Here is a 9,494-nt window from a genome sequence, read left to right as displayed (position 1 = left end):
CTCAGCCAGGCATGCTGAGTTGAAGTCCACGAGTCATAAAAGGGCCGAGTTTGAAGACCCCTGCTCTAGAACATGCACACTTTTTGCAATGGAAGTATGTCTGCAGAATTGTATGAGAGAGCCATACTTAAGGTAAAGGTAAAGGTTCCCCCCGCACATGCGTGCTAGTCGTTTCTGACTCTAGGGGCCAGTGTTCATCTCCGTTTCAAAGCCGAAGAGCCAGTGCTTGTCCAAGGACGTCTCCGTGGTCATGTGGCCGGCATGACTAGACGCCAAAGGTGCACGGAAGGCTGTTACCTTCCCACCATAGTGGTCCCTATTTTTCTACTTGCGTTTTTACGTGCTTTTGAACTGCTAGGTTGGCAGAAGCTGGGACGAGTAACAGGCGTTCACTTTGCTATGTGGCACTCGGGATTTGACCCACCAAACTGCCGACCTTCTGATCGACAAGCTCAGCATCCTAACCCACTGAGCCACCGCGTCCCTGACCCATACTTACTCCATCTTTACATTCAGTGCTGCTTTTTACCACAAATAAACAAAACAGCTGTTGGCTTATTGGTGGGTCTGTGCATTGGTATTTCTAGTAGTCTGTGCAGGAAGCATGCTAAGAAAGCAGAATTTCTGTATGCAATTGCAATGTTAATCAAGATTTTTTTCCTTACCAGCATATGGTATCTTGATTAATGTCCATTTTAATTCTGCTTATTAAAACAAAGGCAAGACAGCTTTTGAAATGGCATGAAGCAAGAAATCCATTTTATAAATGTCTACCCATTCCATCATATTAATCATATTGTTTCTTTTTATGTTGATTTTATAGTACTGTACTAAATAACATAAAATGTACATACAATAGGTTGTGCTCTACAAATAACAAGCAATACTTGAATTGTTTGCTTTTATTCTTGTAGTGCCATTCAGTTGACAGGACAATCTGTCCCCAACCTGGTCCTTTTGTCATCCAAGGGGTACCCATCACCACTGTACATCCTGAATACCATAGCTAACAGGTTTCTGTTTTTTTATTTTTATTTTATTTTATAGAGGTGATTAAATAATCACCTCTATCTTCTTTACAATGTATGTTTCATAACCATAGCAGACCTATTCTTTTAATAAGTATATCACAGCAGATTATAGTAGAATATATTACTTTTTTTAGATATTATCCAATTCTGCCCAGTTCTATTATTGCACCCATGCCCAAATATATCATCTACCACAACACTGATATATATTGTTGGCATTCTTAATTTATAAACCTTTCCATTCCATGGAAAGAAAACTTATCAAGTCCTTCTTGGGATATAGAAAGGGGTACAGAATTAGAATGCAGGCAGTTGAGATGCTGGCACCTCCTGAGTACTACAGGTTGATTGCATTTTTGTACAGAGATATGGAATGATCTCTAAAAAGACACTAAAGGTTGGTTCAGAAAATAAAATGCCAATTCCTTCTGGACAGAATGCACAAAAAAGATGTTTTTAAAAAGGCAAGATACAAACAACATGGATGTATTTATTTATATTTAAATAATTTAAATGGCTGCCCATCTAAGGAATATGGAATGTTAATGTTATGAAAATATATCAATAGGATGCAATGAAATACAGCGTTGCTTCAGGTGAAAGAGTCCAAGCATTTCCATCAGAATGGTATATACAGTTTAACTTCCCTATATACCACTCTGGTAAGTTCTAAATGTTTCTTCCTGCAAGACTGCTGAGCACCAGGACTTAAAAATAATGTACATTCTATAGTCATCAAAAATAATACAGTCCTTGAGTTCAATTCCCAACAGAGGATTCTCTGTAGGAAAACTCTAACAATGTATGTATGAGAATTCCTGGTAAGCATGGAAGTTACTATGTATTCCCATCTGGTGGTTAATATAACTAGTGCTTGTGCGAGTTTTGGTACTCTCTGAGCTTGGTTGTTTCTTTGCAGACATTTCATTTCCCAAGTAGGTAACATCATCAATGGTAGAAGGGAGTAGGGTTTGCTCTCTGTCTATATACAAATGGTTAGCCCTGTCAGTGTAGATGGGAATGTTCTTGGTGGTTCCTTGAGTAAGCTACTGTTGTGTAACACTGGGTAATGAAATGTCTACAAGAAAACAACCAAGCTCAGAAAGTACCAAGTTCAAACCTGAGCTACAAAAATTCTCTTCTCTTGGTAACTAGTGTTTCTAGTTACCAATGCTGACCCTGAAGCAAGATTAAAAACTGATCTCTGTATATTGAGTAGGTACATTTTCTCTTCCATCTCTTCAGCCGCTTTCTTCTTTTACTTGCTGAAGTTAGCAGAACATTGCTCTGTTTCTAACAGGGAGACGGGAGAAAAGGGTAAGTTTCTAGGTTTCCTCATCAGAGAGTCATCAGAGACTAGCTGAAGCTTTGGAATGCTCCTCAAGGGCAGCTCCATGCACAACATGTTACTGTAATTCAGATAAGATGTGACTAAGACAGGGGTAGGCAACCTCAGGAATTCTGGGAGTTGAAGTCCATGAGTCATAAAAGAGCCAGGGTTGCCCATCCTTGGACTAAGACATGAGAGTCTGTGGCAAGTCATGCCTGAAATAAGTTTAACATGATGCCAGGTTGTAATCTGGTGCAATTTCCAAAGCCATCACATTTGGAGAAGCACAGGCAAGAAGCACTATTACATTTTGGCTGCAAACATTTTTTTAAAACAAAAAAAGATTGCTTCAGGAAATCTCAAATAATCCTATAAGCAAAGCCAACAGGGAAGCTTCCAGGGTAGGTTGCAAGTTACTCCTGTAAGCTGTTCCCACTCTAGCAACTTTCACATGTGCCTTCCTGCCTTCCGTAGTGTTGTGTATGTAGGATGCTTGACTGGCACAGCCAACCTAACATCATTGACATCACCCAGGTGATGTGATAGGTAATCCTGTCTGGCGGGAAATATACGACACCGGGTTGGGTGTTACCTGACTGGGGGGAAAATAGAGTAACCGGGTTGGTCAGCTGGTGGGGCATCAGTAGTATATAGGGGGTTGTTGTGGGAAGGACTGGGGCTTGCATTATGTAATCAATAAAGGAACAGACATTGTACCAAGTCTCTTCATTGTGTCCACGCTGCGGCTACAACATAACACGTAGCATTCATGGCACCACCTGGCTATGATCCCAAAGGGTTGCAGCAACCATCATCATATTCAGCCACATTTGTGCAGTTCTGCAGCAGCCGTGTGCCCTTCCTCCATCCTGCAACTGGCCAGACATGCACTTGTACTCGTGCTTGTGTTCATACCATACCAGTCACCTATATCCACCTGCCAGCCTGCTTACTACTCCCCAGTACATGCAACTTCTTGCCAATTGACTTTGCTTGTTGGAATACGGTAGGAAGTCCTGAGGAGGTTCCTACTTAATGACGATGGCAAAAGAGACTGCTGCGATTGCTATCACAAGGTGATGAGGTCATGTGCCATCATGTTTCATGTCCGCATCACTCAGCAATGGAAATAGTACCAATTACTGTAACTAGGAGTAGCTTTATTCCATCAGAACCTTAGTTGCCCCAGTATTTGGTTAACAGTGATTTGTATGTATTTGAAATTATTTCCTATTGATCAAGGTTGTGCGTCATACAGTCTAGCTGCACCTATCTGGAAAACCTTGACAGAAATAAACATATGTGCAAGATTCAGGAGGTCTGACAGACTGCAGTATTAGCCAAATCCGTGTGCATGTAATACTATCCTTCTGACAAGGTTGTCCAGATGGGTGTGGGTGGAACAAATTTACAGTAAGTGATCATCTCCAAAGTGATGTTGGTGATTTCTTGCTTAACCCCATGATACATGTTCCCCAAAATTTACCTGGAACTGCTGTGTGAGATCCTACAGAGGTGTAGGATAAAATCTCAGTATCACCAATATGCTAATAACACCCAGGTCTTTTCAGTGGTTCCAGGTGTGGCAATGAGATTGAAGAATGCACACCTGGCTAGCCAGTTTGATACAGTTTGTAAGATGTGGCTGTTGAACTGTTGGATATTACTGCTGAACCAAAACGCCTATTTTTCCTAATGTGCTGTGCCACATTAACTTATGTAGGCAAAGGAGGAGAAAAAATGCAGACCATGTCTGCAAGTTCAGATTCCATATGCACAAAGTAGAGCCCTGACAAGATTGTGTTCTGAGCTTTTTTGAACGGCCAACTTGTCTATTCAGAGTGGGAAAAATGTGACTACAATTATTTATTTATTTATTTATATTTTTATTACATTTATATCCCGCCCTTCTCCGAAGACTCAGGGCGGCTTACAAGCTTAGCAGTAGCCTTCATTCTATGTATATGCCTGCTTATTAGGGCTTTCACACACACCCCCAAGCGGCATTATTATAAAGTCAGCTTATTGCCCCCAACAATCTGGGTCCTCATTTTACCTACCTCGGAAGGATGGAAGGCTGAGTCAACCTTGAGCCTGGTGGGATGCGAACCTGCACTAATTGCAGGCAGCTGGTGTTACTTAAGGAGGCATCAGCCCAGTGCTCCACCAAGGCTCTTTTAAATTAATTCTAACTATAGTGAAAAGATTGGGATTTAAGCATGTAATGAATTTAATTTCTATTGAGTCCTTTTTAGCAGTCATACACATGATTGTGATTTATGGATGTTTAGTTCAATAAGAGTCTGAGCACAAAATTATTTTACATTGACCCATTTCTAAGCAGAAGTTGGACGTGGGATTACAGGTGATGCCTTTTAAGAAGTAAGGCCTTTAAAATTGCTTAATTATTTGTGCACAATGTCACTGGAAAGCAAAATGATGAAACTGTGTATCACTTACTTGGTCCATGTTATGTGGGGGAATTCATTGGAGAAAGCAATTATGTTTGGAAGATGTAGTGGTAAAAGGAAACCAGGCTGCCAAAGAACACAATGGCTGGACAGCATCAAAGCTGACACCAGCCAGAGCGTAGAAAAAGAAGCAGTGCAAGATTGGAAGACACAGAGAGACTGGTCCATAGAATCGCCAAGTGTCGGACTTGACTGAATGGATAACATTGTCGTCATCATTCATGCTTTCATCATCTAGGAATATCAAACTATTTCTCCTTCTGTCTTCAGTTCTCTGAGTAAAGCATCCAGGATCAATGCTTCGATTATCAAAAAGTGCCATCTAAAGGGAATTTTTATGCTGACAGGCTTGCATTCCAAAACCACTGCAAATTTCAAAGGTTTCAATGTAATTTTAGTTAAGCTGCATTGTTTAACTAAATGGATTCCTCAATTTATCCTATTAAAGTGATTTCTATTTGAAATATTAGTGTTCCGTCACAGCATTTTGAAAAGATAACATGGTAATTTATTGTTTGAACTGGGTTGTTGCCTTGATAACATTCCGATTCTGGCTGCAGGATTGGGCTTGTTAAAGGCCAACAAAATGAAGTCTGATCCAAATTTGATGTTAGTAGATGGTTTATCTGCCCAGACATATAAGATTCGGGCTGTTCTGGATGTAGTTGAAGTTCTCCCAAAGGATTAAAGTCATAGCTTTGGGATCTGTTTTTGACATTATAGGCAATAGAAGCATTTGGAGCATGAAACAGCTTTCACTGGTTAAGGCTGCTGGTGCCAGTTATGGTCCTGTTCTCACAGTGAGAAACTATGCATTGGTAATTTCTGGTTTAGATTACTGCAATGTGCTGTAAATAATTCTGCCTTTGCATGGAGCAATATGAGCATATCACACCCATTCCTTGTGATCTTCACTGGTTCCCAGATTGTTTCTAGTCACAATTCAAAGTGTTGGTTTGAATTTATAATAGAACCCTTAGTGGTTTGGACCACAGCTTCTGAAGGAAAGCCTCTTCTCATATGTTCCTAGGTATAACTTAAGGTCATCTTCAGAAGATTTACTCAAGATGCCATCTCATGTTAAGGCACAGATGATGGTTACTCAGGAGCAGGGATATTCAATAGTTGTGTTTCTGAGTTTGGAATGCCCTTCCCAGTGAGAAATGTCTGGCATCATGCTTTTCTTAGCTTTTGATTAGTGGAAAAGTATATTTTGTTTTCTTACTGGTAGGCCTTTTAACAATAAAGCTGCTGTACTTTAACTTGTTTGCTGCTGTTTTGGGATATTGTTTTGTTATTTTTTTCATATTTTATATTTTCTGCATCTTTTATATGGTAAAGTATGTGATAATTGTAAATTATTGTTTTATTGCTAAGTTTTATTTGAATTTTTGTAATATTTTTAAATAAACATCTGTATTCAAATATTTAATTTAGTATAATTAATTTAAATATAATTAGGTAAAGGTAAAGGTTCCCCCGCACATGCATGCTAGTTGTTTCCGACTCTAGGGGCCGGTGCTCATCTCCGTTTCAAAGCCGAAGAGCCAGCGCTTGTCCGAGGACGTCTCAGTGGTCATGTGGCCAGCATGACTAGATGCCAAAGGCGCACGGAACGCTGTTACCTTCCCACCGCAGTGGTCCCTATTTTTCTACTTGCATTTTTACGTGCTTTCGAACTGCTAGGTTGGCGGAAGCTGGGACGAGTAACAGGCGCTCACTCTGCTACGCGGCACTCGGGATTCGACCCGCCAAACTGCCGACCTTCTGATCGACAAGCTCAGTGTCCTAACCCACTGAGCCACCGCGTCCCTTTAAATATAATTATATTAATATAATTTAGATATAATCATGCAATTTTTCTATAAAAATAAAAGAAAGATATTTAGCTACTTGGTTTAAATTCTGAATATTGAGTTGCAATAAATCTGGATTTTAAATCTAAATCTTGGCAGGCACACATAGACAGACACACAGAGACAGACACATACAATTTGTTGATAGCAATATAGTTCATTTTGAAAGATGAATAAGTAATAATTAAAAGTCATCTCCAGGTAGAAAGGATTAGAAATATATATAGTAATAATAATAATAATAATAATAATAATAATAATAATAATAATAATAATAATAATAATAATAATAATAATAAAGTTGGAAGGGACCTTGGAGGTCATCTAGTCCAACCCCCTGCTCAGGCAGGAAACCTTATACCATATCAGGCAAATGGCTGTCCAGTCTCTTCTTAAAAAACTCCAGTGTTGGAGCATTCACCACCTCTGGAGGCAGGCTGTTCCACTGGTTAATTGTTCTAACTGTCAGGAAGTTTCTCCTTAGTTCTAGGTTGCTTCTCTCCTTGACTAGTTTCCATCCATTGCTTCTTGTCCTGCTTTCAGGTGCTTTGGAGAATAGCTTGACTCCCTCTTCTTTGTGGTAGCCCCTGAGATATTGGAACACTGCTATCATGTCACCCCTCACCCTTCTCTTCATTAAACTACACATACCCAATTCCAGGAACCGTTCCCTATATGTTTTAGCCTCCAGCCCCCTAATCATCTTTGTTGCTCTTCTCTGTACCCTTTCTAGAGTCTCGACATCTTTTTTACATTGTGGTGACCAAAACTGGATGCAGTATTCCAGGTGTGGCCTTACCAAAGCATTGTAAAGTGGTATTAGTACTTCACTTGATCTTGATTCTATCTCTCTGTTAATGCAGCCTAGCACTGTGTTGGCTTTTTTGGCAGCTGCAGCACACTGCTGGCTCATATTGAAGTGATTGTGTACTAAGACTCCGAGATCCCTCTCACAGTTATTACTATTGAGCAAGGTACCACCTATACTATACCTATGCATAGTGTATGAATGTTGCACTGAACTAAGATGTATAGGAAAAGATTTTAACAAGGTTTAGTTATAAGCCCAAGTAATGATCCTAAAACTTACTATCCTTAAATGTAGATTATTACAGGTACAAGACTTACATTTTTTTCTGCATAGCAAGCAATTTGGAATTATTATCTGCAATCAATAGTCTGAATTTATAAACAATTAATATAAACAATTAATTAATGCGTGAAAGAGGTGGTCTCAAAATGCCGAATTTTAAATTATATTATGAGGCTGCTACTTTGTCAGCGATAAGTGACTGGTTTAATTTAACACAAGAGAGATTATTAAATCTTGAGGGTCATGATTTGTTATTTGGTTGGCATGCATATTTATTGTATGATAAGAAGGTGGATAATGTGTTTAAGATACATATTTTAAGGTATGCTCTGTTGCGAGTCTGGAAAAAGTATACCCATTTGGGCAATACCTAAACACGCAATAGAAAATATAACTGTGAGATTCAAACATGGTGAGACTACATATAAGGAAATCTTAAGTTTAGAAAGGAATGTATGGCAATTAAAGCCATATAATATTTTAAAAGAAGAAAAGATTGTACAAACTTGGTTTCAGTATGGGCAATTACAGGCTAGATGGAAAGAGGATCAGAAAACTGGTTTTTCGATGACTGATGAAAACTTGGTAAAGCAAATTAGAGATCAAGGTCAAGCACATATAAAAAGGTTATATAATGGGAGCTTCCGGTGGCTCCGCGGCGACGGAGGGAGCCTTCCCGGGCTGCCCGCGGCTCAGCTGGTGTTTTTTCGCCCGAAACAGCGCCGATCAGCTGTTCGGGCGAATCTGAAGCCCCCTCCTCGGGAGAAGAGGAGGGGGTGAGCCCCCAGGTGGGGGTTGAGTTCTCCGGGGCCGCCTGAGCTTGGAGCTTGGGCGGCTGAAGGATTGAACTCCCCCGTAGCCTGGGCTGCTCCCAGCTGACCAGCGTCTCTGCTCCGGACTTTATGGAGCAGAGCCAGGCGTCTGCGACCATCCCTGCTTGAAGGAGAGACTATGAAAGGGAAAGAGCAGGCAGAGCAGTACAAGAGGGAAAGATGAAGAGATGAAGAAGATTTTATTTTACTCTCAAGCTTGATGGACTTTGCTTAAAACTTAAAGTGAAAGTGCGTCACAATTGTAAGTAAAAGATGGCGGCTAAACCTCCCCCTAGAACTTTTCGGAGTGCTGGAAATTCTCCGGTGCAACAACAATCATTGCTGCAGGCGTTGCATTCTCCTGATGTACTGACATCGAAGGATCTTGAAAAACATACCCAGTTAATTTTGGAGTCAATGGGTGTTAAATTTCTACAGATGGAGGAGAAATTGGAGAAATTGGAGCAGAGAATGGAAGAAAGGATGGAACAGAAACTTAGAGAAATGAAGGTAGACATTTTGTCCTCAGTGCAAAAAGTTGCTAAATGTGTGGAGGTGCTGGATGATCAAGTGCAAGACTTGATTCAAAAGAATGCTTTATTAGAAGCAAAAGTATTGGAAATTGAAGATTTAAAAGACAAAATCGACAGTGAACAGAGCTTGGCCCAATTTTACCAGATGCAGTTTGCTGTGAGAATTAGAGGCCTAAAAGAGAATATTAAGGAAGATTTAAAGCAGCTGGTTTCTGAGGCTTTTGAGGGAGTATTGAACCATCCAGCATCTGAATTAAAACAAGGTATGGACAAAGTGTTTCGTGTGAATTCGTGGATTGCTAAACAGAGAAAGTTGCCTAGAGATGTGGTGGTTTATTTTGTAAAAAGGGAAATTAGAGATGAAGTTA

The sequence above is a fragment of the Vipera ursinii genome (assembly GCF_947247035.1).
Source record: "Vipera ursinii genome assembly, chromosome: 2".
Taxonomy (NCBI): domain Eukaryota; kingdom Metazoa; phylum Chordata; class Lepidosauria; order Squamata; family Viperidae; genus Vipera; species Vipera ursinii.
Note: the sequence above shows the minus strand (reverse complement) of the source record.